Source organism: Mustela nivalis (assembly GCF_964662115.1).
Source record: "Mustela nivalis genome assembly, chromosome: X".
NCBI lineage: Eukaryota > Metazoa > Chordata > Mammalia > Carnivora > Mustelidae > Mustela > Mustela nivalis.
The window spans coordinates 127,399,149-127,424,828 of NC_139040.1; the positions used below are offsets into that span (position 1 = coordinate 127,399,149).

The 25,680-nt window shown below is 51.1% G+C and overlaps 1 protein-coding gene across 2 annotated transcripts in view; it reads right to left on the reverse strand.

The window, feature by feature from the left end:
• TBL1X (transducin beta like 1 X-linked) overlaps nucleotides 1-25,680 on the reverse strand; it is a 203,226-nt gene that overhangs the window by 120,762 nt on the left and 56,784 nt on the right. For both annotated transcript variants that reach the window (XM_082717129.1, XM_082717128.1), the window contains exon 2: nucleotides 7,707-7,780. The gene's annotated coding sequence lies outside the window, so the exon portion shown is untranslated. The remainder of the gene's footprint in view (nucleotides 1-7,706; nucleotides 7,781-25,680) is intronic.

A 25,680-nucleotide genomic window follows, 5' to 3' on the forward strand; every position in this document is an offset into this window, starting at 1 on the left:
AAAAGCAGACGTCATTTTGAGGAACTTAAAATGCCACGAGAGCACTTTGTGAAGGAAGGTAAACTGCTCCACCAGCTCTGGCTCCTGCAACAGGCTTTCAACTGCTTCCCGGCTCCGGCTCCGCGCTGGCCCTCCCCCTTTCCTGCCACCATCTCAGCTGCCACAGCCTGCCCGATGCCCCGCTCCACCCCCAGCCCCCAGCTCGGAAAGCACTCATTATCTGCACAGATCGCATAAAGCCTCATCAGTTCTGTCGAAGCCCGCATTCCGAAGCCCGCATTCCGACTGCCGCGTGTGACTACGCAGACACTCAGGTGGCTCCGAGGCCACACCCGTAGGAGAGAGCACTGGGATGAGGACTGGGCGAGTACTGGGGTAGGTAACCGGCCCGGACCAAGTCAGAGCCCAGTGCTAAGCCCCGTGCAGGGACAGACACGGCATCCCAGTATAACCAAACATCTTTTCATGTGAAGATCTCGGCACGCTGACTGCAAAAACGCCTCCACAGAGCATACACGCAGAGCCCAAGTGAGGTCCCAGGAGGTGGGAAGAAGAAAGCCCGTGCAAGGACGGGTGCAGGATGGTCCAGTCCGAGAGACAAAGGAGGCAGGAAGGAGATCCCACTGCAAGAGTGCATGCTGGGAAGCGGGAGGGCAGGGGTGCCCTTCTGGAAGCTTCTGTGACTGCTCTCAATACTTCCACTGCTCCTGCTTTGGAAGCTAAGCAGGAGGAACAAACGCGTAAAGCCCATCTCAGCAGAGTACAATGGATTCCTGAATAATTCAGGGCCTACGGACCACCCACCCCCTACACAGCTGAAAACCTGCGTCCAACTTCTGGCTGCCTCCAAATGACCGGGAGCCTTACAGACAACATGAACGGTCAGTTCACGCATGTGTAGCATGTGACCTGTATCACATTCTGTGTTCTCAGGATAAAGTCGGCCGGAGAAGAGAAAGAAGAAGATGATCATACAGAAGGGCGCTTGGGTGGCTCCGTGGGCGAAGCGTGGGACTCTGGATTTCAGCTCGGGTCCTGACCCCAGGGTTGTGCGGTGGAGCCCTGCCGTGGGCTCGGCGCTCAGCAGGGAGGCTGCCTGAGCCGGTTTCCCTCCGCCTCTACCTGCTCACATTGGCCTGTGCACGCTCTCCCCCTCTCTGAAATAAACACGTCTCTTTAAAAAGAGAGAGAGAGAGAGAGAGAAAATCGTACAGAAGAGAAAATAAATTCACAGAACTGCACTATCTTTACCCAAAACCCCTACATCTCCGTGGGCCTATACGGTCCAACCCCGTCCATCAAGGGCCAGCTGTAGCTCCGAAGACCGCAGAGGCTGTGTAAAGAGCACTTGAGGGCGCTCCGCAGGAACGGTCAGGCAGTTTCTGTGTGGGCACAGAACAATTTCGCTAGGCGAGTCCACAGTCCTTGGCTAGCTCTCTCTAAACAGCACTGACGAGCCAGTCACAGGGCGTCCCACTTTAAATTGTTTCTTTGTAAACCACTCAACCATCCACCCATAGACGAACAGATAAACCAAACGTGGTCTCTACAGAGAACAGAGCATTACTCAGCACCAAAAAGGAAGGGCATTCCGACACACGCTAGCATGTGCATGAACTCGGATGCGAACTGAAATAAACCTGATGCATAAAGACAAATACGGGGGTGCCTGGGTGGCTCAGCTGGTTGAGCGACTGCCTAGCTCAGGTCATGGTCCTGGGATCCCGGGCTCCCTGTTCAGCGAGGACCCTGCTTCTCCCTCTCCCACTGCACTCTCCTGCTCTGTCTCTATTACTCTCTCTCTCTCAAGTTAAGCAAATAAATCTTAAAATCTTAAAAAAAAAAAAAAAAAAGATGAATACTGTACGAAGCCACCTACAGAGGAGCCTAGAACAGGCAAATCCAGAGACAGAAAGCAGGATGGTGGGCGCCGGGAGCTGGGGACGGGAATCCATGTTTCGTGGGGCAGAGCCTCCACTTGGGAAGAGGACAAAAAGCTGCACAAAAATGTGAACGGAATGACACAGAGGTGACAGTCTCAAGCGGTGAAGGTAGTAGATTACATGACACGTGTATTTCACAATAAAAAACTATTATTTAATACAAAGGAAAACATAAATTAGGAATAGAAATCCAGGCCTAGAGTCTTCTTCTTTTCCAAACTTAGAGTCACACTGAGCGCTGGAGTCACTGTAGGAGGACCAACGCATGTAACGTGCCACCGCGGTGCTTCAGACCCAAGCCAGGGCCGACACTCAGGACGAGGACAGGGACCGAGGGCTGAAGTGTGCACACACGTTGCGAGCCACGTCCCACACCAACCGACCTCAACACGACTGGCACTTGGGCCAGGTGACTCTCGGGTGTAGGAGGGCGTGAGGGAGGCTGTCGGGGGCCCTGGAGGGTGCTTGTCAGCCTCCCCCCTCCACCCCTCGATGTCAGTATCCCATCCCCACACACCGCCCACGGCTTGAAAACCAGGGCTCCAGACTTTGCCACGTATCCCCTGGGGGAAAAAACACCCCCGCGGACAACCATGTCCTGACCTGAGAGACACCGGGGAACCACCCCTGTTTACCAAGCAAATACTAGGGAAAACAACATACTGATTTATTCCCAGAGACAGTACTGAAAAACGTCAGAAACCAAAGAACTGTTTCATCATTTTGAGGCCCCTTCCTGGCTGTGTCACCACCAGAACCTAAAGCCAATTTCAAGAGTTTATCCTTGAGTTTCATTCATCAAGAACTTCATTAATGTCTGTGTGCGTCAAACTGCACCGTGAACAAAGTCACCTGACTCTCAGTCGGCCGGGCGGGAAGAGGGCGCACTCCACCCGGCTTGCCTGCGCTCCGGAGAAAAGCAAGACCAGTTTCCCATAAGGAGCCGCTCTTCTGACAACCTGGAGGCCCCGTCTGCGCGGCCCCACGTGCGTGTCCGCGCCTTTGCGAAGGTGTGTGAAGACCCACGGCGTTAGAAAGAAAAGACACCGAGTACATGCGAGCGGCACACGGACAGGGAGGGCACGAAGCTGGGTCGTGTTCTCGAACAGCACTTGTCAAGGACCTTTCCTCGGCGGAGACCACAAAAAGCAATTGTGCTCTCGGATTATCCACACGGAACGGAGGCCTTTAAATGAAGAAGCGATGGTTCCAAGTCACCTGCGAGGCTTTATTGCTTCTGACAAGACAGGAAGACCAGCTTGGCAACACCCCACTCCACCCCCACCGTGCACTCTGGGCCTGCTGGAAGACCCCTCTGGGGCGCCACCTCTACGAAGTTAGAATTAAACCCCCTCAACGGGGCTGGTCTGCAAGACGACACACCGCCCAGCTGAGACCTACCAGAGTCCCTGTCTTGTCGCTCTTAAGATGCGCAGTCCTTTTTTCTTTTTTAAAGACTTTATTTTATTTATTTGACAGAGACAGACACAGCGAGAGAGGGAACACAAGCAGGGAGAGTGGGAGAGGGAGAAGCAGGCTCTCCCCTGGGCAGGAGCATGATGCGGGGCTCCATCCCAGGACCCTGGGACCATGACCTGAGCCGAAGGCAGATGCTTAACTGATGGAGCCCCCAGCGCCCCCAGTGCCCAGTCCTAACCAACTCCAACACGAACCAACCCTCCAGGCTCCACGGCAGCACTGCCCTGAGCCACTGCCCTGAGCCGCGGCTCCCACTGATCACAAGCACTTGGGTCTTTCGTGCCCTTCGTGGACCGCAGGAATAAAGAGGAACCGGGGAGAAGTGGTCGCCCATCCTATGACTTCGACGGCAAGGACAGCAGTGGGAGATACATGAGAAAGCAGGCGGCAAAGGTGTAGAATAAGACACACACACAAACACACCCCTCCTCGCTGGGCAAACAGCACACAGCCCAAAAGAACACACTGAGTATCTCAGCGCTCCGAATCACTTGCAGGCTGTGGGGTGGGGACGGGAGAAAAGAAGCAGGAGAAGCGGGGACACATGTGGGCTCTGTCGTGTCTTATGCCAAAGGACCGCAAAGTAGGGATTAACTTCCCACGGCACAGAGAAGAAAACTGAGGCTCAAAGGCGCTAACCAGTTTCTGGAGGTCCCACAGGGTGTGGCTGATGAAAACAAGAGGGGAGACCAGAGCTGGCGGACTCGAGGTCGACCCCACGTGGCTCGCCTTCCTCTGATCTCCCAGGAACAGCGAGAGTCACGCGGAGGCAAAGGGTACTGCACCTTTTAGCGTTTTGATTCGCTCACCCGCCCCCCACCCCCCACTGCTGTGGAAACGAGCAGGCCCGGCCCCCCTGAAGGCAGCTCCTGGAGACAGCGGGGCTGCATGGCTAGTCCTAGAGAGCACAGCCTGGTGGTTCTCCGCAGCAGTGGGCAGAGCCTGCGAGCCTGACCCCCATGGCCTGCCAGCTAAGACAGCCCCCGAGCTTCCTGCTGGCCCCGCTGCTGAAGGAACTAGAAGTTGCCTCTTTGAGCCATTGCTTCCCCATACACAGCGGTCCCCCGACGGGGAAGCAGCTCGCCGCGGGCTGGGCTCTGCTCCTTGGGTGGCCACTGTGCCTCTAGGCAATTGTCCCTAGAGGCACAGCTCAGTGCCTAGCTCCCTCTAGGTGGCCAGGAGGTCTCACTCTCCTGTCAACAGGGTTCTGAAGGCAGGGAGGCCCAGCCCCACGGCCGTCCCTTCTGAACACAGCGGCTCAAGAGGGGCTTCGGCCAGCTGGAGGCCGCTGCAACCGCCCGCTCCCCCATGGGACCCCGGGAGCCCCACAGCCTCGCTGTGCCATCGTTTCTGTGTCTGGTCCACGGACCCCATCACGGGCACCAATCTCATGGTGGCCCGAGGAACAAACTGGGGACTTCAAACACATCTGTCCACCCCAAAACCTGTGCACAGATGTTCACAGCAGCGCTACCTGTAACAGCCCCAGCGGGAAAGACCGCGAGCGCCCCGGGACAAGGGGCTGGATCCATGGGCTCTGGGACACCCACACGGCGCGGTACAGCTCGGTGGCGGCGGACACCCACTGCTGGACGGACCTCAAGGGCTTTAGAGGCCGAGGGAATCAAGGCAGTCTCTGAACGATTCCATTCATGTGACACTGTCGAGATGACGGAACTCCAGAGACGGAGACCCAGGGTGGCCAGGCCTCAGAGAGGGTGACCTAAAGCAGCATCATGAGGTGTTCCGCTGGTCACGTAACAGCATGCGTCAGATTAGGGCGCTGGCTGCATGAACGTGCACGTGAGACACCTGTACACGAGCGTGTAAGCACACGCAGACACACACGGTGCACATGAACGCTACGGAGATGCACAGAAGGTCTGCATCTGGTCCACGGGGCCAGCGTCCATCTACCCCTGTGAGAGCACAGGGTCTCGGATGGTGACACCCCATTACAGGAAGGTGGGGGGGGGGGCTGTTCTGGACCTCTCAGCTCTGTCTCCGCCACGTCCTGCGAGTCTAACATCAATTCAGAACAGCAGCGTTCAAAGTGGCTGTGTGACTGATGAACACATGCACAAAACTCACAGGTCCCCTACTCACACAATGGGACAGTATTTAAGAAAAGGGAATGACCCGCAGATGTGTCCTGCTACCATGACAACACTACGCTGAGAAACAGGAGCCAGCCCCAAAGAACACAGAGCGAACGACACCAGAGTCTCCACAGAATGCCCGGGAACGGGCAAGCCCGCAGACACGGGAAGTAGACTGGTGCTTGTCGCGGACGGGGGAGGCAGGGGTGGGGAGCTCCAGTATGACGACGGTCCACAGATGGCTCTGGCGGGAGGACTCCCACCGCGGGGGCGGGGGCACGGTCCGCGACCCCAGCCACGCGCACCCCAGCACGCGTCCCCGCCGTGAACCGTCTCCGGGAAGGTGTGAGCAAATGCCGCCGCCATCTGGCACACACGTACTTTAGGACCATCTTGTCACAACTGCTGTTCTTCCTGCCCCGTGCGGGCTGGTTCTGAGCCCATCAGGTGCCCTTTCAGTCTACAGGCTGTCCCTCCGATACTGACGGGCTCGCAGTCGCCGGGGCCGTCCAGGTCGATGAGACACAGCAGCCCCAGCACTAAGAGTCAGTCTCCTTCGAACACGGCGTAGGCACCGTCCGGTCACAGCGCGCGCCCTTCCCGCGCGCTCTCTGCTCCCGCATAACCCGTCACCCACCCCTAATGCCCAGGCTGCTTTATCAACGTTCCCTATTAAACAAAAAGGAGTGGGGCGCCCGGGGGGCTCAGTCAGTGAAGCAGCTGCCTTGGGCTCAGGTCACGATCCAGGGTTCCGGGATCGAGCCCCGCATCAGGCGCCCTGCTCCACCTGGCGTCTGCTTCTCCCTCTGTCTGCGGCTGCCCTCCTCCTATTCGCTAGTTCTCCGTCAGATAAATAAAATAAAATCTTAAAAAAAAAAAGCTTTGCTGTTCCTGGCTCCTTTCCTTTGCCCCAAACGCCCGTCCCCCACCTAGAACGTACTTCCTCCGCATGCACCCGCACTGCGTCCACCCGCACACCCATCCAGAGTCTCGCCTCCGGGAGGAACGTCCAGCCTCCTCAGCGCCTCGGCCACGTGCTGTTTAGAACCTTGCCCAGAACTCAGGAGAGTCCGGTGGCCCAACTGCGTAAGTGTCCACTTCCGCTCAGGTCACTATCCCAGAATCCCAGGATCCAGCCCCCCGGAGGCCCGCTCGGGCCCCCTGCTCTGCAGGAGGCTGCTTCTCCCTCTGCTTCTCCTTCCTTCCCCTCCTTCCCCTGCTCCTGCACGGACATGCTCTTGCAAGTAATATATAAAACCTTTAAAGAAATAAAATAAATAAAACTTTTGAGAAGAGCGCCGCTCAGAATTCCCTCGGCACGGACCGTCGACACCATGCCCAGGACAGCCATTCCCACCACGGCTGTCTGCCGCACCCCCCCTCATGGGTACATAAGGCCTCACCTCCCGAAACAAGACACATTTCCCACATCTCTGTATAGGCCCCAAGGCTCCAGAGGTAACAGACTTAATGAACGGTCATCCCAGAGACTGAAGATCTTTCATACCAAGTACTCTGAAAAGGACGTCCTTGATTCGAGGACGCCCGGCCTCTTTGCAGACCCGGTGCAACCCAGCAGCCACGAGAGAGCTCCAGGCCCGTGAAGGTCTGTTTTCCGGGACTCTGGACTGTTTCCGCTCTAATAGGGACAGCCCAGGAGGGGCTGAGAACGAGGGAAAACACAGTTGTAGGGGCCGCCGTCACAGGCCGTGCCGACGAGGTGGTTCTGAAAGACCCTGGCAGGTCCACGGGCAGCTACGTGGTGCCCGCCAGTCCGTGCACACGCGCTGAGAAGAACAAACAAGAGCGGGGCACGTGGCAGACCAAGAGTCAGAATCCCTTGCTGGTAACGAGTCACCTTCTAAAGACAGAAGGCCTCAAACGCATCTGGGAAACAAGAGCAGAAACGACGCTTCTCTGCAAAGCACACAGATGGTACCGGCCATCTCCGCTTCTCTTTCCTAAACTCTGGGACTTCCAGAAGCTCGACAGAAAGAAGCACATCAGGCAGACACACAGCGTTTTCTGGCTTGCAAAATTACCTGTTACAAGAAATCCTGAGAAATCACCATTTCCAGGACTTAGAGTCAATACAGTAACATTGAATTTTTAAGTACAGAAAATACAAAGAGGTTGACAGCATATTTATTACATAATAAGAAATCCATTTTACAATTTCACTTACTCAGAGCCAAGTGTAGGCAAATCCCTTCTTCCTTCGAGGGTTTATTTCGAGGCCTGTTTTCTGTCTTCAGTCACCTGTTAATGAAAAATAACCAAGTAAGGCAAAAGCATCCATGGAAACATCTTGAAGTACATACACCGTCGACCATTCCACGGGCCAGCAGATATCTGAATCAGGGAATCGACAAAACCGGAAGGATTCCTATGTCAGATGTCACACAGCCACCACCACGGACTCCTCAGATTCATTCCCCAGCAAAGGCACACAAATCTGGTCGGTTTTATTATTGCGCAAGCAGTTATGATCCTATTACTAGGGAATGTCAAGAACTGAAAAATCTACTCCGCTTCCACCAGACAGTTTCTCCTACCCCTCCTAAAAATTGCTAATTGAAAACACAGGTATTTCTACATTCAACCCAACTCAGCAAGTTTCTACTGACAACGGCTCATTCAGTCTTGCAGAAAATGCAAACGATGCTTGTTGCGGTTCCGGTATTAGGGACACACGGTGCCTGGCCTTGTGGAATGTTCCCATCTCGGCAGGGAGAAGCAGGGGAACCTGGTGATGGAAAAGCAGGGACTATAAACTAGAAAGCAAACGCAAAGCGAGGTCACGCTGGATGACAGAACTACTGCCAACTCCAGCTGGTGGGGGGAAGAGACAGTGACCGGGGAGAGGAGTTTACTCCCTTTGGGGCCTGGGGCAGCATTCTGAGGAGGGAGCAAGAATGGGGGCGAGAGGCCACAATGCAGACAAAGCAAGTGCAAGGGTCCTGTGGTGAGACTCACCTTGGCAAGAAGGAGGGAGGAAGGCTAGTGGGCTGGGCACCAAAGGTCAGTAATAGCTGGTCCCGGGTCACAGAGGACCTCACAGCCCACGGAAAGGAGTTGATCCTACACAGGCCCCACTACACCTTATTCTTCACCCAGCACAAGAGTTAATGAGAAAAAAAATGTGATCGTCCTGCTATTTTAAAAAACCCTTCAGAGACTCCTGTCATGCTTAGAACAAAAACCATTCCACGGGCCAGCAGATATCTGAATCAGGGAATCGACAAAACTGGAAGGATCCGCCCCTGACTCACACGGTGCTGGCATGAAAAGCAGTGTACAGGCTTCTAGGACATTCTGACCTACTGGACTTACGGGGTGGGGGTGAGGGGCTGTGGGGGGGGAGCATGTGTGATGGGGAGGGGAGAGGAGAACCCAGCCTGACTTCTAGCTTCAGGGCTTGAGCAACAGTTTGGAAGGTGCTGCCACTTCCTGAGATGTAGGCAGACTGAACAGTAGAAAAGCAAGACTCTTGCGCGTGTTCCCTCTGAAACGCCCATCCTAGCGATCAGTGGACTCCTGACGAGGTCGTGAAGGACCCCAGTCCGAGCCATCGGGAGAGGGCATGGCTGCAGAGTTAACGTTTGGAAGTCATCCCCAAACCAGGATCTTCAAAAGCTCCGCGCCTGAACGGGAAGGCCCCAAGCCGGCTTTCTCACCCCGGCACGGATATCGCCGTGGATCCGGTAACTCCACTGCAGGCGGGCTGCGCTGCGCACGGAGCGGCAGCCGTGCGCTCCCCCCACTAGATGCTCCTAGCGACCCACACATCCGTTCCCTTCGTTGCATCACCCAAACTGACCCCAGACGTTACCAGCCAACCCCTGGAGGGCACAAGCACCCTGCGGAGAAGCCTGGTCTAAAGACGGCTAGCCGAAGACGGACGCCGAAGGGAGGCGACGGCGATGAGACACGGGTGTGCCGAGAGGGAGGAGGAAATCCGGGGGTTCGGGGACCCTTGGCATCCAGGGACAGACATCTCTCAAAGATCATAGAATGACGAGCAAATAGCGGCCGTTGATACAGAAGAGGAGGACAGCAGATAAAAAGATGACAAGAAACCATACTGTCTTCTCTGCCCATGCTCACTACACGGAAGAAATCTAGAGAGGCTTCACAGAGGCGCCAGCATTCCCGCTGGCCCATGAAGTCGGACGACGAGGCAGAGAAGGGGAGCTGCAGCTTGAGTGGTTCCAGAGGCAACAAAGGCAGGCCAGAGGGCACTGAGGTTTCTAAAAACATCAGGCGACGCTCTCAGTGTGGTCAGCAGAGGGGACGGGTGCAGCACAGTGCCAGGACGCTGGGCAGGGGACAGCACAAATGCCCCATCCAGGGCCCCATCCGGCACAGGAAAGAGGAGGCCACCAGGCGAGTTGGCCCTGCAGACGGCCCAGTCCCGGCAGGGGTGACTCCAAAACACCAGACAACCCAGAGTTCCTCCCAAGCGGGAGCCCGGGACCCCTGAGCTGAGCCGCCGCGATCTTTCTCTTCTTCTCCGAGCTTACACGGGCTCATGCCCCTGGCACACGATTCTCAGAGTCCCGAACTGTGTGAAAACGCTGACAAACTTGCCAGACGCCTGACCCACTGCCTGACCCCCTTCCGTCTCCATGACGCAGGAGTATTACTTTTAACACTACTATATCAAAAGAGAAGAAAGAAAAGTTATGGGGGAAAAAAAGAAGGGCAGATTTACACGCCTCACTTTGCTCCCAATTAATTATAAGAAACTCTCTCCGGACCAGAGAGTCGTCAGCTGTGAAATGAGGGTATTCAATTATTTATGAGGTTTCATCCACATCAAAAAAATCTGAGGAACCATTTTCCTGTCGACTTCCTTTGTCAATTCTAAGGGAAAACACTTGCAAAAAACTGAACCAAGAACTTACACAAGGATGCCGGGGGGGGGGGCAGGAAGGTGTGCATCTATCTGTCCCACAGCCAACCGACCACGGAAATCTATCCAAAGGCTGCAATATTTTCCCCAAGTTGCCATAATGATTAACACTGGCACCCCAGAGAAACTCAAGTTGTACCATCATGAAAACAACGCAAAAAATCCAAACTATGTTTTCAGAAGCCACTGAGCATAACAGAGAAGCTGCAATTTCCTCCCGAGTCCTTTCTTTTTTTAGTGAGCCCTGAATTACCCGGGCCAAGAGCCAGGGGCTAAGCCACATACTGGCAAGAGGCACCAGAGAATGTTGAACACTTCATCCGCCGCGAGCTTCAAGTTCTGTGTACTGAACCACTGTTTCCTGCATCACACCAATACCGAACGGCACTCTTACGTACGGCAAGGATTCATTCAATAACAGATTTTAAATCCGTTAAATCAGTGGTTCTCAAATGCCGCTGTCTCCCGGGGGACAGTGGGCGATGTCTGGGGACATTTTTAGTTGTCAGGACTGGAGGAAGAATGCTGCTGGCATCTGGCAAAGCCGGGGACGCAGCCCACAGCAGAGCGCTTCGCAGGCAAAAAATTACCTGGCCCAAGCATCAGTTCTGCCAAGGGCGAGCACTAAAATACCAAAGTAATACACGTGCATTGTTTTAAAAAGTCAAACAATGAGGCGAGGCAAAAGACTCCTCTTTTTACTCACAAGCTTTTTATAACACCATCTATCCCCAATTCTACTTCTCAAAGCCGCCATTTTTTTTTTGTTTCAGATTTTTCTTATTTTCCAAGCAACCATTTTCAAACCTCAGAACTGTCTGTTTTACTGGCGGTGATCCCCAGTATGGCTTCCATGTTTCTGCAAAACCTCACGACAGGCCCTATCAGCTTTGGGTATCACTGAGGTGATTTTCTCACACAGAGGTGAGGGTTTTGGTTTTTTAAGTTCCATCCTCAATCCTACGCTACCCTACCACATTTTTCCTACAGTATAACTGTCTCGGAGCAAATCTATCCTTGACGGACATCAGTCCAACAGTGGAGTGGACACAGGTGAGCAAGCAATACAGTACGATGAGGATTCCTTTCTTATGCGACCTTTTTGTTTTCCTTGGGTTACTAATTGCATCTGTTTTTATTTCCTTAATTCTCTTTTTTGTCTTTACATCCTTTGGTAATTCTTCCAGCAGTGTCCACAATGCTTTGCTTCAATTTTTCACATGATCCAAATTCTCAGCTAATCTGTCAGCTCTATGGGTTTCCCCCTCGTTCCCTCCTACATCCCCCAAATACACACACACCAGGCCTTCCGACATTTCTTGCCTCCGTTCCGGTCTGTACTTGACGGCATTAGGCCTGTAAAAGAGTTCGTGCCGCCTTGAAACCACAACATCTTTAGTACATTTTCTTTGTTTCTAGGATCCCAAATCTCGCCCTTTCTTGGTGAACTCTCTCATTTCAGTGGGACACATTCCCTAGTAGATTTCTGAGAATTGATATATAAAACCTAAATTTCACTGATATCCTGAATACATACAAACATCTTTACTCTACTCTTAGTTAACAACTAGTAGAAGAATGACTTTAAATTCCGAGGGAAAATTATTTGTATAGAACTCTATAGTCAGTCTCTTTTCCAACTTCCAATGCTGCCGTTACAAAATCCGGTATCATTCTGATTTCAGATTCTTTATATGACCTTTAAATCCAGGATACTGCTTAGATACTGCCTTTATCTCTAATATTCGAAAATGACATGATAAGCTTTCACGTAATAATTTTCAGGCGCTTTTTATCCCGTTCTAGTCACCTGGTAGGAAATTCCTCTCTTCTTCAGATTTAAGATTTTTTTGCAGCGTTTCTTCCTCAGAATATCTATTAGGAAAAAAATCAGAATAGCCATCTCTCATCTATATAGTAAAACTCTCTGCACTACGTCTTCACTAACCACTAAGGTACCCATTAGCTGCACTGTGGTTACTAAGCACTTGAAATGTTTGGCTAGGGCAACTGAGGAACTGGCTTTTAAATTCTGTTTAATTTTAATTAATTTAAGTGTAAACAGTCACGTGTGGCCAGTGGTTACCATATGAATGCAAATCTAAAGACTACAACAAACGGGAAAAAAGCAACAGCTAAGGAGAGGAAGTGCCTACAGCACCACTCTTAGGACGATATTAAAGACGAGAAGATGTTAAGATGTTCTGGAGAAAAAATGTTCAGAAGAAGAAATGTAAAGTAATTTCTAAATCCTCACCACTACTATTTTCAGTATGAAGTTCTGGGACTCCACTCCTTACGGCTTCCTTCCTCCTAAGAACCTGAAGACCCTCTACTCCTGCCCAGGGGGTTCTCTATGGGGTGAACACTACAGAGGCGCACCAGGGCAGTCTCTGGGTCTCCATGCACTCCTTTAAATCTCATTCGACAAACATCACGTGCACAACAAACCGTTATCCAGACATTCTATGAACAATGACCATGACAGAAAACAGAACCGCAAAAACCAAAACTGCAAAAACAAACACAAAATTACAAAAGTCCTGTGCGCCCAAGCCAAAGCCAATGAGTCCAGAGTTTCGTCCCAATCCCTGGGAGCCACTTACTTTAAAGCCCGGGGCCCACCATACAGCAGGCAGGTAACAGGCGTGCCCTGAAAACAAACTAAGGGCAGGCTCAAAACCAAAAGGAAGTCATTATTGTTTTGTTTGACTCAGAAAAGAAACATAGCAGTTTGGGAATAGGGAAATAAATGTTCGGGAGAAATCATTTTTTATTTAAGGATCAACAGGGAAACACATTTTCTTCATCTATTCTTCATTTAAGTCGTTTCATTAATTAATATCCATTCGTTGCTGCAAAACATGACATTTTATTATATATGTACATTTCACAAATTCAGACAGAAAGTATGAACTACTCAAAAAAGCAAAACGGTCACCAAACAAGATCCTTGTATCAACATGCTTTCTTTTTGAAACTATTATGATGCTAATAACAAACTTCCAGGCTTCTATCAGCAGCAAAAGCAATGCTTCTGCGGCTGCATCTGAATGCATGCGGTCAGACACAAGCATCACTTCCCCGCCGCCCCACACCACTAGAGCCAACCCTACGCCGCCACTCCCAACAAAGGAACAACGGGTCCCTGGCTCACACGATGATGTACCAAACAGACTCCACACAGAAAGACCAAGCTAGGGTTTGTCACGTGAAAATCTGATGTGGGGTAAGGTGATGACATGACCCAACTGGATCTGTAAGTATATAATCCCTCCAGATCCAACATCAATTGGGGGAGGGGGACAAACCCACAGCGAATTTTAATAAGCTATCTTTTGCCCAATATTTGTTTCTAAGATTTATTATTATTTAAATTCGAATGATAAATTAAATCTCATTTAAGGGCAGGAAATAATCTTTAGTGAGAAAAATAACCACATTTAAAGAAGACACCTTAAAGTATTAGGACAACATCTTTCTTATTCACCAAACTGTCCACCAACAGTGCCTGGAGTCTCTGCGCACAGGTACACCAGCGGACTGTATGCAGATAAGCCTCCCATGACCGTAATCAGTTCTTTGTTTACAGATGACATGGTGCACGGAGAGGTGGAACAGAATCCCAATTAATCTCTTCCTCGTCTCCCAGAGCACCCTCTCCACACTGTGCCGTGAGCATTAAGCATAATTTTAAATGTAATTGTCAAGCACACTGTCTATTCACGGGAATTATGATAAAAGTTTCCGAACACCATATGGTCCTGGGGCTCACATTTCAGTTTCTATCCTTGGCCAAACACATGGCCTCCCCCGCTCACCTGGAAAGGTCAATTATACTGCCTTCGGTTTCAGTTAACAGTGCTGCAAGCAAATCCCTTTTGTAAAACAATTAAATTCAATTATTTGCTTACATAAACACCTCAAAACTTGGGACACCAATGTCAGTGAGGAGCCAATGAAGAACTAAGTATTAAGACACACACGTATGCAACACACACACACACACACACACCCCTCTTCCCATTCACCAAGCACAACACCCCAAGGGTCACCTCCACGTTCAGGCCATCAGGAGGATGTCCTAAATAAAAATTCAAACAAAAAACTAAGACTAAAAACAGCCAACACTCTTACACAAACAGTGCAGACTCCCCCATATTGAAAGAAGTTGAAGAACTCCTGTAAAGGCAAACCCGCAAACATCCAGCTTTCTAAATCCATACCCATCTGGAAACAGACGCCTTCAAAATGACTTTTAAACCCCGGGCTTTTCCCAAAAATGAAATTTTGTAAGGTTGCTTTTTTTTTTTTAAAGGTAATCTCCACTACCCCCAACAAGGGCCTGAAGTCACGAGCATGAGGCCATGTTGCTACCATGCGGCAGGAGACTAGGGGTGCTGCTACACATCCTCCAAGGCCCAGGTCAGCGCCTACTACAAGCACCTCAAAAAGAACACCCCAGGGGCGCCTGTGTGGCTCAGTGGGTCAAAGTTTCTGCCTTCGTCTCAGGTCATGATCCCAGGGTCTGGGATTGGCTCAGATCGTAGTCTCAGGGTCCTGGGATCAAGCCCTCTGCTCAGCAGGGAGCCTGCTCTTCTCTCTCTCTCTCTCTCTCTCTCTCTTTCTCTCTCGCTGCCTGCCTCTCTGCCTACTTCTGATCTCTATCAAATAAGTAAATAAAATCTTTAAAAAAAAAACAAACAACACCCCACCCCAACTTCTGCCCAGGTTATGCACAACCGTTCGCATTCCCTTGCACCCTTTCAAAGGACCCACATGTCCAAAACCCGTTGTTACCATCTCTGTGTCACCCGCCCACAGCCCCCTCTCCGCAAGCTCCCCTTGGATCCCACGCTGGGCCACCAGAAGCACTTCCGTCAAGCTCACTGCTTGGTTCCACGGCACCGACTGCACAGACTCTGGGGCCAGAGGGCTCTGCGAGAAGGGCGGCCCCCTGCCAGCCAGGTGTGTGACCCGGGCCCCCGATGCTCGGGCCTCCAGGTCCTCCTCCGGGCAGTGGGGTAACTAACAGAGGCCTCACGACGACGTGAGGAGGACACGCCACCATTCATTCGTGAGCAGAGCAGAGAACGCTCCCTGGCACAGTGGACACCGGGTAAATGTTGCCCAAAACTGCTTTTGTCCCTGCAGTCCATCTGCGAGGCGATCACCTCAGAGCTTTGTCACTAGGGACTTGTGCGCTCCTGGACCTTGACCTCTGAGTCTTCACAAGGAATACCCAGCCCAGCCCTGGCTGCCAGATGCCGTCAGTATCTGCGGTTAGTGACAGAGAGCAGCTGAGGCTCGGAAGTGATCCCAAGACGTCGTGCCCAATCTCTCCCCGTAAATCAGGAAATAGCTCTTCTTTCTGCACTAATTTTTTTTAAGACTTATTTCTTTGTGAGAGAGAGGGGGCATGCACAGGCAGGACTCGATCTCATGACCCTGAGATCAAGACCCGAGCAGAAATCAGGGTCAAAAGCTTAACCGACGGAGCCACCCAGGCGCCCCCCTGCACTAATTCCTTACACGTGTTTAGTGGGAGACATTTAGGAACTCTGACTTCTGTAACCTCATTTTCACTTCCTGCTTTTCAACAAGTTGGGAGCCTATGCAGGGCTCCAAGGTCCCACTTCCAACAGAGCGTTCGGGGAACTGCTCCGCCACACTGCCCGAGACAGAACAACAATTTCTGCTCCATTCGATGGACCTGCAAGCCAAAGAAGGTATTTTGTACAACGGCGTGGGCTTTTTATTTTCCCCCAGAAAAATCAAATGAGTCCAGAGCGTTGCTAACTGTTTTATCTTTCTTTCATAAACTGATACGACAGAACTTTAATTTTCAGGGTAGAAAGACCCAGAGAGCTTCACCTAGGGTCTGCACACCAGCTGCTTCTGCCCGAGTCTCCAACCATGCTAAATTTAGAAATACACTCTGTCCCGATGTACTTCAGCAGGAAGCAGCCAGATTAAAATAAGATGCCGCGAACACACGAGAATTCGAAAGCTGCTGTGAGCCAATGACCTGCAAGAAACCACAATGCGCTCGTGGACTCAGAGACGCTCTGCCGTCCTCCACCGGGATACAGGAAAAGGGACTTGGATGAGGATTCCAGACACACACACACACACACACACACACACACACACACGATCCACAGTGCGGGACACAAACGGAAGGTGATGAGCTGGGAGCTGAGGACCACAGGCAAAGCCCAGAAGCGGACACAACGTTTAGCTGCAAGGGAACCGAACTTGGGATGCTGAGTTTCCTAGCCATCTAGTTAGAGAAGCAAACAGGGGTAGATGTTCACATCCAGAGAGTGAAGCAGCTTGTTAACAACACAGCTTGTGGAGGGGACACACGTACACCACTTCTCCCACAGGCCCCAGAGGGGAAACTCTCCATTCTCAGTAAATGGGGTCAAGGACACATTTCATGGGGCCGCTTCTTACAGGAATTCTTAACATGAGATGACCACACAACCCCGCAGCACAGCTAAACTAATGAATGTGCGGATAAACAAATCAATGCGCGGATAAACAACACAGCGGCAGCGTGCACATCTCCCCCCTGCCCGCGGGACTTCAAGGAGAACTCTCCGATGCGCTCAGAGTCCCAGCCGGGCTGCGGGTCTCCTGGGGTCACGGCAACACGCTGCAGTATCTTGTAAACACACTTCGGTGCCAATAAATATACCATTTGTATAATATCATTTTTAACAGTTGCCTAGTAACTCACTCTCAGGGCTAAATAAACTTTTGTCACCACTGCATTCAACTCCTTGCTATTTTAAGCAGTGCCTCCATAAATAAGGAGAACCATTTCTTAAGTGTCAGGAAACTGCGGGCCACCCACGTAGAAAGACAAAGCTGCACGCTCATTCCCTCACGTTTAAGGAAGAGATACCACAGGGCAAGGCCACGGAAGGGCAGGAAGTTCCACGACGCCCTTCCGGTGATCTGTGCTTCCAGCCCTCGCCATGGGGGCCACGCACCCGCAGGCCAGCAGCACGCATGGCACGACCGACCCCAGCCCTAACGAACGCCCGGAGCGAGCGTATACGAACACACTTCCGCGTGACCCGGGAAACAAGTACAAAGCACCAGGCATTAAAACGTTCTCACAAATTTAAGTTGACAATTTCAGGAAATTAAATAGGACTTACTTTAGGACAGCAAAGTGACTTTAGTCGCCTGTCTTTGTGCTCCAGACGATGCCAGTTGACCCTGTAGTTTCAAGGTTAACTGCGAACAGTGCTGCCTTGTGCTCTCACAAGCGTCCCAATGTGGACCTTATGGGACGACCCCAGATCTCAGAGACAAGTCAGCACTGACGATGGCTGAGGCTCCAGAACGACAAACCAGGGATGCCAAAGTCCCAGTTGTCTAAAGAAACAGAGACTTATTAAATCTGGAGGTTCTAACATGGCCAAGAGGGCGGGAAGGGCCCTCGGTCAGAACCACACGAATGACCAAAGGAAGCGTCCTCCATCCGCTATCTTGAAATAACAACATCGACCAAGCCGACAACATAAAGACCACACTTCTTCTGTCCCACTCCCCAGGAACGTTGGGCAGTGCGCCTCCTCCCTCACTGGCTGACGTCATGGCCACACATCCAGGCGGGTGGGGTCAGAGCAATCAAGACAGACCATGACCTCTATGAGGGCAGGAACTGCACGTGTCTTTAGATCTTCGGGACCTGCAAGTTGTAGTCACGCAATAAATGGGTTTGACGGAATCCACCTCCTTCCCTTTCACGACTACTCTTTCCCAGACTGCTCCTTTGGTTCCTCATCATCTCATCCACTCAACAGAAGCACTTCCCCGCGCTCTGTTCTCGAATCTTTTTCTTCTAGCTTTGCTCCCTTGTGATACCATCCAAGATGGCAGCCCTCTCCGCAGGGAATTCTATTTTTTTTTCTTAAAGTTTTATTTATTTAAGAGAGATAGACTGCACACATGCAAATGGTAGGGAGGGGGAGACGGAGAAGCATACTCGGGGCAGAGCAGGGAGCCCAATGTGGGACTTGACCCCAGGACCCTGAGATCATGACCTGAGATAAAGGCAGACACTTAACCAACTGAGCCAGCAAGGCGTCCCCCACCAACTTTTTTTTTTTTTAAGACTTTTTGCAGGTAATTCTAAAGCTCTATTTCTTTTTTTTTCTTTCTTTTTTCTTTTTTAAAGATTTTATTTATTTGTCAAAGAGAGAGGAGCGAGAGCGAGCACAGGCAGACAGAGTGACGGGCAGAGGCAGAGGGAGAAGCAGGCTCCCTGCCAAGCAAGGAGCCCGATGTGGAACTCGATCCCAGGATGCTGGGATCATGACCTGAGCTGAAGGCAGCTGCTTAACCAACTGAGCCACCCAGGCGTCCCTAAAGCTCTATTTCAAGGCAGTATTTCTTCTACCTACGTTCTATCTCCTGTTGGGTCTCTGTCTTGCATCTGAAGGTCACTATTTCCAATGCAATCGTCACTTTCTTCCCAGCCTCAAGCTACTATGTCTGTAACCCACCCTCCGTTGCCCTTCACTCCCAGACCCAAAACTCTGCTGCTCCCACCGCAGACTCACTCCTTTCTCTCTGCCATCCCCCTCCCCAAATCCCATCCATCAGACGCCAAGTCATCTAACCGACCCAGTGGAGTCTCTAACACGGCATCTCTCCACGGTCACTGCGCTCTCCTACTTGATAGCCTGAACGATTGCACACAACTCCCCTCCTCCTGACCTCTCCTCCTGCAAATCCACAAAACCCCATGAATCTTCCTAAAGGAGGTCTGATGTATCTCATTCCTCAAAAAGACGTCACGGGTGACTACACTGACTCAGAAAAGAAACCCAAGCTCCTTATACCGCCTGCCAAAAGGGCTGGTTTCTCCACAGCTACAAAAGCAGGGGCCAGGACAAACAGCACGGTGGAGGGTCAGTTGTCACCACACTGGAAGCAGACCCCACCTACGGTAAGCAGAGTAACGCCCCTGCCACCCAGGCTGCGCATGTCCTCACCTCTAGAACCGTGAGCACGTCAGATTACATGACATCTGAGAATCAAGGTTGCTGATGAATTCAGGTGGCCAGTCTCACCTTAAAAAAAAAAAAAGACTGTACCCTGTTTTATACAAGCGCACTGCACCCAATGCAGTCAGGGTACTCCCTGATATGGGGAAGAGGGGGCACGTGGGTGGCTCAGTGGGTTAAGCCTCTGCCTTCAGCTCAGGTCATGATCTCAGGGTCCTGGGATGAGCCCCGCATCGGGCTCTCTGCTCAGCGGGGAGCCTGCTTCCCCTTCCTCTGCCTGCTTCTGCCTACTTGTGATCTCTCTCTGTCAAATAAATAAATAAAATCTTAAAAAAAATAAAAATAAAAAAAGAAATGGGAAAGAGGGTTGCAAAACAACCATCAGAGTGATGGAATGTGACAAAACCTCCACTGTTGTTGGCTCTGAAAACAAACGAAGGAGTCCTGAGCCAAGGACCGGAGGCGACCTCTGGAAGCTAGAAAAGGCAATTAAAAACAAACAAGAACAAAAAACAAAAACTTTCCCCTAGAAGCTCCAGAAAACCACGTGGCCCTGCAGGCACTTCCATTTCAGTCCAGTGAAACCCATTTTGGACTCGCGACCTCCAGAACCGTAGGAAACTACATTTGTGTTGTTTGAAGCCATAAAGTTTGTCACTTGTTACAGCAGCAATAAGAAACTCATACAACCTTCTTCCTGCCGCCGAGATCCCACTGTACTATACTCACACCATTTAGCACTCTATATTAGAAAATCGACTGTATACCTTGTAATCACTGCAAGAGATAGCTCTAGGGACACCTGGGGGCTCAGCTCAGGTCATGATCTCGGGGTCCTGGGATGGAGCAGTTCATCCAGCTCCGGGCTCAGCAAGGAGTCTGCTTCTCCCTCTCCCTCTGCCCCTCCGCTCTCAAATAAATCAATAAAATGCTCTCTTGCTCTCAAATAAATCAAATCTTTAAAAAAAAGAGAGAGAGAGAGAAAGAGAGAGAGTTCTAGGTCTCAGTGTTGACATGACAACCAAGTGTGGTCTCTGGGGCGCCTCCCACCAGAGGCTGTCGAGCTCACCACAGTGTCACTCATTGTACCCCCCCCCCCCAATTAGAGCTTCTGTGTCAAAACCTGCTTTCACTCCAAATGCTTGAAACTTCAGCCCATCCCTGAAAAATGCAAGCACGTCTTCCAGTAGCACATTCAGAAGTAGAGAGTGAGCGGGCTGGGAATTTATCTCGTGGGACAAAGGGCACAGAACCAGCACTTAAAGGTCCACATTCATCTTCTGGCCCAAGCCCTGGCCCCAAGGGCCCTTGGACACGTGGTGCCCCACGATTCCTTTCTCTGTGGGGAACCATGCGTTAATGACTTTATTGTCTCAGCCACTGAGACCGACCTTTAGGAGAGGCTTGCCACAAAGCACTGATGCAGAGGACCGGCCCAGTTCCTTCCTTTAAGAAGCCTGTGGTGAAGCAGGTAATGAAAATCCCTAATTTCCTAATAACCCAACAGGTGACACTATAAGCGTTCTAACAGCAACTCAAAATTTTCTTTGAGAAATGGTAAGCCTTGGTGAGAATATGGAGAAACTGGAATGCTCGCAGAGCAGAGCTGGGATTGCAAACTGTAGCAGCCCTTCTGGAAAACAGTCTGGCAGTTCCTCAGAAAGTTAAACACAGGGGCACCTGGGTGGCTCAGTGGGTTAAAGCCGCTGCCTTCGGCTCAGGTCATGATCTCAGGGTCCTGGGATAGAGGCCCGCATCGGGCTCTGTGCTCAGCAGGAAGCCTGCTTCCCTCTCTCTCTCTCCACCTGCCTCTCTGCCTACTTGTGATCTCTGACTGTTAAATAAATAAATAGAATGTTTAGAAACAAAAAAAGCTCAACACAGAATTCATATAGCCAAGTAATTCCACTCAAATGAAAACAAAGGTTCATCCAAAAACCTGTGAACAAACTTTCATGGCGGCTTATTCATAATGGCCAAAGAGCGGAAGCAACACACATGCCCATCAAATGATGAGTGGATACGCAAAATACAGTCTACTTGCAACAAGAGCATTGTTCAACAATAAAGAAGAGGGAAATATGGACTCATGCTACAACATGAATAAACTCTGGAAGCGCTAAACTAAATGAAAGATCAGACACAACAGACACGGATCCGCACTGCATGATTCCATTTATTTGAAATGTCCAGAATAGGCAAATTCGCAGAGACACAAAGATTAATGGTTCTAGGGCCTGGCAAGGAGAGGAGCACAGTCCTTGGGCACAGGGTGTCTTTTGGGGCTGGCAAATGTTCTAAAACTATACTGAGATAATATCTGCACAACTCTGAATTTACTAAAAATCACTGAATTCTACACAGCACATGAACTTTGTAGTTTGTAATAAATTTGTAGTAAGTTTGTAGTAAATTATTTCTCAGTAAAACTGTTTCTTTAAAAGAACTCTGAGGGGCACCTGGGTGGCTCAGTGGGTTAAGCCGCTGCCTTCAGCTCAGGTCATGATCTCAGGGTCCTGGGATCGAGTCCCTTATCAGGCTCTCTGCTCAGCGGGGAGCCTGCTTCCCTCTCTCTCTCTTTCTCTGCCTGCCTCTCTGCCTACTTGTGATCTCTGTCTGTCAAATAAATAAATAAAATCTTTTAAAAAATAAATAAATAAAATAAAAGAACTCTGAGATCCTTGAAGCAAAGATTACCTCTGTAGGTGAGTACTAATACTAAATAAAACGTACTGCTACAATATGACCAAAAAACTAGAGACAAGTTCCAGTGTCTAAAAAAATAGAAACTGCACTTGCTGTCATACTGAGGATTTTAAATAGTGCATTTCCGCTAATGTCAAAAGCATAATTGCATAATTTACCTGGGTAAGAGGCATATAGAAGGGCTTTCTAATTCAAATTAAACCCGAACAAAAAAATTTACTGAATCGTCACCTTTAGACATAATGTGATTTTCGCCTGTTTTGCGATGAAAACCACAACACAGAAAACGCTTCTCGTCATAGTGTCAACAGAATCCGGAAGATGAAACTCACTACAATATCTGCTTATTAGGAGTCGAGAACACAAACACGTGAAGCTCTAGTTTAAGTGAATCTTAAATTCAGTGGAAGCAAATTAAGAAATTCAACTTTCTGTTGTGACACACGACAAAAACTTCAAGAATGACAGTAAGATGTATTTTAACAACTGCCCAATAGCTCACGAGACCGCTGCAGAACTTCCCAGGCCGATGGAAGTCCAGCGGTGCCACAAAGACGTCTGTCACTCACCCCCTTCCGTTTCTTCGACTTCAGGCTGAACGAGCAAGGTAACGTCAGCCTTGTTTACAGCCACTGTCTCCACACGCTCTTCCAAAGAACCTGTTCCACCCTGGTCAGTCCCGGCAGCGCACGCCCCACCGACGGGACCAATGGGAAGGCCAATACACGGCCGAGCCCTCTCACGGCCAGGCTGCGTTTCTCACTTAAAGAGGAAGAAACGGCCGTCGAGGAGCCCGCGGAAGTCCTAGACCCCGACCTGCTGCCCCTTCTTGGGTCCCTGGTCCCAGTGTATTCTACTCCAGCCTGTAATCCTGGCACACTCAGCAGGGTACGAGCTTCGTGCGGCTCTGGTTAACAAACCCACACAAACCTAGTAGCATGGAGCAACACAGACTTGTTCTCTGGGTTCTGGAGGCAAGATGCCTAAAGCGGGTTAGCGGGTTCCTTCTGGAGGCCGCACAGCAGAATCCAAATCCTCACCGTGTCCAGCTTCTAGAGGGCGCCAGCATCCCGCAGCCCATGGCTTCGCGGGCCACACTTCTCTCTGCTTCTGACATTCCCGCTGCTCCCGTCTGAGAAGCACCTGTGGGAGGACTATGGCCTCACGGGATGGTCGTCCCGTCTCAAGATCCTGGAGACATACTCCCAGGTTCCAGGACTAGGACGGGGACTACCTTTCAAGGACCAGTGCTCTGTCTCCATGGCCATCTTCAGAAATGGGAAGAGCGGGGCGCCTGGGTGTCACAGTGGGTTAAAGCCTCTGCCTTCGGCTCAGGTCATCTCAGGGTCCTGAGATCGAGTCCCACATTGGGCTCCCTGCTCAGCGGAGAGCATGCTCCCCCCCCCCGCCTGCCTCTCTGACTACTTGTCATCTCTGTCTGTCAAATAAATAAATAAAATCTGAAAGAAAGAAAGAAGAAAAGAAAAGAAAAGAAGAGAAAAGAAAAGAAAAGAAAAGAAAAGAAAAGAAAAGAAAAGAAAAGAAAAGAAAAGAAAAGAAAAGAAAAGGGCAGAGCACCCAGAACAGGGGCTGGAGACGGGAGTGCTGCTTTTAGGACTCTGACCAGTGGTCACAGCCATTCTTTGCTAGACAGCTGTGGTCCCGGGGGGTGGGCACATGTGGGCTCTGCCTTGCACACTTAATAAATGCAGTTGGCCTGATACCAAGAAGCAGAGGCGGGTGCCAGTCTGGCCAGCTCCACTTGGGTGAGCTTGACCTCAGAAGGCACACAAACGCTGACATCTTAGTCAACTGAGGCCCCACATGCACAACTGCCCCAAATCACAGATAAATGGCCTGAGGCCAGATGATTTCCCCAAGAGCATGGAGCTGCACGGCCGGGAGGCTGGGACCTGAATTCCAGACCACTCTCTCTTCTGCCGCCCAGAAAGGCCGTCTTCTCCAAGGCCTACAGCGTTGGCTCAGTCCGCAAACACCTCCATCCACTTCTCCCTGAAACACCAAACTAGAAATGTATGATCTCAAAGCCAGAAGAAATGCAGCCACAAGATCTAGGGCCCCACGGAGGCCCGCTGGAGGACTCGTGGGCAAGCGGGGCCATGCAACGCAGGACATGGTCCCGACCGTGCGGGGCCGCATCTCCTCCTGGATGCCGCCCGCCTCACCTCCTCCGCCTCCTCTAAGGGCCTGGCACCCACACGTCCAGCAGGTCCTCACCAGGCACCCGGGGACGACCGCCCCTGCCTTGCAGCTCTGCCCCGGCAATGCGGGCCACTGGTACGCGCCAGTCCCTCTGACTAGATCAGAGGTTCTCAAGGGAGGGAGACTATGCTCCCCCCTTCAGCAGCTGCTGAGCGCCAGGCTCATGGGCTTGGGAAGCAGCTGCACCAGGAACCCAGTATCCTCTTTTTCTTGACCGCCCTACCCAAAGCTCAACACAGGGAGATCCTCTCCACACACACCCTGGAAACACAAGTGCTCCCAAAACTGCCACGTGCCGATATGTTTCTTCCCCCACACTAATGGGCGCTCTATGTTTGCAGAGCAGTCTCTATTTCTTTATCCATCACTGCTTCCATAGCAGGAAGCTGTACAGGGAAACCTTAAAACATAACTGATTTATAAGCACAGAAGAAAGTTGTGTTTAAATACGCCATTCTAGGGCGCCTGGGTGGCTCAGTCGGTTAAGCATTTGCCTTCGGCTCAGGTCATAGTCCTGGGATCCAACCCCACGATGAAGCCCCACGTCGGGCTCCCTGCTCAGCAGGGAGCCTGCTTTCCCTCTGCCCCTCCTCCCACTCGTGCTCCTGCTAAGTCCTTAAAAAAAAAAAAAGAACTAAAAATCACAACATTATGAACTACATTTTGAAAATATGAAATCCACTCTACTTTGGACCCTTGGGCAGAACAGAAGCCCTGTGGTCCCAATATCACTGTCACCAACATCATCAAGATGGTATATGCAGAAGTGCCCCCAAATTACAACACCCTGGGTAAGGATGGGCACCAGGGGACACGCCGTCCCATGGCACACATCACGTGTGCAGAGCGAACGGTGTGCACACGCACATGTGTGTATGCTTCTGTGTGTCTACATACATATTTTACATTTCAAAACTTGGGAAATAAGGCTCAAAGACACCCTCCAGTCCAGGGTGTTTAATCCTTGGCACTATTTGCGTTTGGGGCCAGGTCATTCTTTGGGGTGGGGGGGGGCTGTCGTGTGTACTCCAGGACCCCCAGCAACATCCCCGGGTCTCCCCCCATGAGATGCCAGGAACATTTCCCCCCACTCTCCAGCTGCGGCAACCAAAAGCGTCTCCAGACACGGCGAGATGTCCCCCGGAGAACACAACGGCTCAGCTGAGGACCGCAGCGCTGAGCTACCCCAAGTCCCCAGACGGAGTGTGGTCTGACACTATTTAAGGCATACACAGTCCCTGACACGAGAACAATCTGCTGGCCCAGATTACTGTGAATTACAACCA